Below are 3,229 nucleotides of genomic sequence, written 5' to 3' on the forward strand. Positions count from 1 at the left end.
ACAAAACCCACCTGCCAGCCTAGCTGGGCAGGCAGGAGGGGGGTCCATGCGAGCATAGAAAACCAGGGTTCTTGTCCCAAAAGAGGAGAAAATGGGTTTACAGTCAAAGAAACAAAATCAGAACTCAACATGATCAAGGAGAAGCCTTGAAACTGCATCGAGCGGAGGTGATGTTGGCAGCGGTGCATCTCGGCTGGCCCAGCAGTACCTGCAGCAGCCTTGGTTCCTAGGAAGCCTGGGGTCAGAAAGGGCCCAGCTCTTGAGGTTATTTTTTAATAATTTTGCTTTTTGGGGAAGGAGGCTTCTGGGCAGCAGCTCCATGTGGGGGTAACCCGTGCAGGTTTCACTTCAGGAGGGGAAGTTGGGTCTGTGGTGTGGTCCCGCCTTCGTCCCCACCCCCAAATGTCACAGCTGAGGTTCTTGGAAGTGGCCCAGGGAGCTCCTTACTGCCTTCTTTCTGCCCTGACCCCAGGTCTATGGCTTAAAAATCAGAGCACCAGGCTGAGGCTGAGCACCCGAGGCGCCTTTGTAAACATGGCAGGTACAGGCAGGGGGAGCTTGGGGGAACTGTAGGAACCTGTGGGGGCAGCCAGAGCCAGGGGAGGGCAGTGCCCATGGGGAAAGGGGGTATGGGCTGGAGGAGGTATGCTCCTCTAGCAGAGACTTAGAGGTACAGAGACTAAGAGAGACAGAGAGGACAGAGATGGGGATAGAAAGAGTGACAGGAAGAGACTCAGAGAAAGCAAGAGAGAGATTGAGAGAGAGAAAGAAAGATTCACAAAAAGAGAGAGAGAGAGACAGACAGAAAGATGGAGTCCTGCTCTGTATGAGTCAGTGGGCTGCGTGTGTGTGTGTGTGGGGGGGGGGGGGGGGGGGGAGGGGGGCTGCGACTTGCTCCGGATGTGCCAGTGTGACGGTAAGTGCATTGTTGTGTTGCACGAGGGAGGTGTGCTGGTAATACAGCACCAGCTCCTTCAGAGACCCATACAGGTTGTAGGGCTCCGCAAAACGCAAGCCAGTGGCCGTGCGGTAGATGACACAGTGCTTGGTATCACCGTCCACCACCACAGAGCAGGCACTGCAGCCCCACTGGCTGCTCTCACGGATGAGGAAGGTACCATCCCACCTGCCCTTCAGCATTTCCTCACCCTGCGTGCAGTTGATCTTGCCCACATACCAGGTTTGTTCCTCATGGTGGGGAGGTCATCCTAATCCTCCACCAGTGCATACTGGTCTTCAGTCTCATTTCTGATTCCCAACCACTCGATGATTTTGTTCTGCCGGGTGCCTTTCTGGGTGAGCCATACCAGGTACTGGTCTCGGATCTTGCGCTGCTGCATGAGGTCTGGCTTCAGGCTGTTCATGCGCTTATCGATCTCCCGGTTGTCCGAGGCCTGCATCTCCTGTTCCAGCTTCGTGCGGCTCTTGTAGACTTTGGTGATGCGAGACTTGAGCTGTTCTGAGTTCAGCAGGGTCCTCTGCATCTCGTTTTCATTGCCCTCACGCCAAGCACTCCAGGTACTCCTGGCTGCCCTTCTCTTGAGTCTGCCCTGCTCTTCCAAGATCTTGATGGTTTCATTGAAGGCTTTGATTGCTGTGCGCTTCATCTGCAGCTCCTGGGAGGTGCGTGTGTACTCCCCATACAGCTGGTCGTACTCCCAGCTCTTCTCCTCTGCTTCAAACCAAGGTAACAAACAAATAATTTCCCGCCAGAAGTCACATCCAAACACTGCGAGACTGAGGATTGTAGGACTGACTCTGTACATGCGCAATAACAGGCTCACTGTCTCCGCACGCACCCAGGCGGCCTCTGCAATCCCACAATCCTCTGGTCGCACACTTCCGTTTCTCTAGCTCCTCCTTAAGTGGTGTTTCCTTTGGTTGCATTGCTGTGTCCTGGGCCTCCAGTTGGAGAGGATTTTTCTGTTTTGGCGTTGATAGCTGTTCACTATTTGGAATCAGTGAAGTTTCGGGAGCCCTGCCGCTGCCATGACCATGTCAGTCCCAAGCGCACTCATGAAACAACCGCCCATTCAGCCCACAGCTGGCGCCGTCCTGGTTCGCAAGGAGAAAGGTACTGTGCTGAGCCGTTTCCAATCGGATCTTCCTCTCCCTTCCCCAGCACACTCCCAACCTACTCCAGGCTGACCACCCCAACCCCGCAGACCCTTAAGACCTTCCCCTCCATTTCGGCTTTTCCCCATCACACTAGCACCCTATCTCATTGCCTAGGGTCGCCCCTAACCGCTCCGGGGGGCGGGCAGAGCCAGCTGGTTCTGGTCTTGACGCCTGGCCTTTTATTATATAGGATTAGGTCATCTGGATACCAGATGGGCTGAGCCCCCAAATGGCGCCAGCAACCAAAGACAGGAGTCAGAGTTTTGTTCTGGTTTGTTTAATTTTTAAAGGATGTCATCAAGAACATCATTGAAGAGGGACCAGGACTAAGGCTGTTCTATCCTGAGAAGGTCTGGAGTGTGTAAACCATTTCCTCCTGAGTTAGAGAAGATACCTGCTTAGAGAAGATGAAATCTTATGATTCATTAGCTGGGTGTGAAGTTCAAATCGTTTGGCCTTGTTTAATTGTTTTGTCCTATTTTCCCTTATTCCACTTGAGGAATTTCCCTAGCCTATTACTATCCTGCCACACTTGGAGTAGAACACAATTAAGGAATCTACCCTCATAAAGATTTCCCTGACTTTCTCTGGGACCTTGATGGGTTTTGCAAAGGAATTTAACTGTTAGAGAATATGGTTCTGGCCATTCTGATCTATTCCAATTAATATACCTACTGGTTTCTGGGAGCAAATCAATAGAATTAGCAAATAGAGTCTGCTGGAAAACTACTATAGAGAAGTCTGTATTTATTAAAGAAAGCCAGGTCACTGTAATAAAGATTATGGGAAGTGGAAATAGAATTTAGAAAGAGAAAAGAAACAAAAGTTAGCATAGAGTTGCTCTGAGGGCATTTCCCCTTCTCTTCACTGATAGTTTGGAATTATCATTAAAAGGGAAGCCACTTAGGACCCTCATAGATCATGGGGCTACTTATCTGTTCTAAACCACACCTAACTAAGTTGCCTCCTCCCTCAGAATAAAGCTTCTACACAATGGTAGGGCTCTCTAATCAGTGTCTGTTTTTTAATCAGAACCAGTTTCCTATCCAAGTAGGGAATGTTATGGGACAATATGTATTTTTACTAATTAAATCTGCTTGATTCACCTGAT

The 3,229-nt window shown here is 50.4% G+C and overlaps 1 pseudogene; it reads right to left on the bottom strand.

Moving 5' to 3' along the window:
- Nucleotides 1–664: 664 nt before the first annotated feature.
- On the bottom strand, nucleotides 665–1,766 carry LOC138994983 (phosphatidylinositol 3-kinase regulatory subunit beta pseudogene; annotated as a pseudogene).
- Between the last annotated feature and the right edge of the window lie 1,463 nt (nucleotides 1,767–3,229).

The sequence above is a fragment of the Myotis yumanensis genome, unplaced genomic scaffold, assembly GCF_028538775.1.
Source record: "Myotis yumanensis isolate MYYU_CA2020_CCGP unplaced genomic scaffold, mMyoYum1.0.hap1 SCAF_16, whole genome shotgun sequence".
NCBI classification, from domain to species: Eukaryota; Metazoa; Chordata; class Mammalia; order Chiroptera; family Vespertilionidae; genus Myotis; species Myotis yumanensis.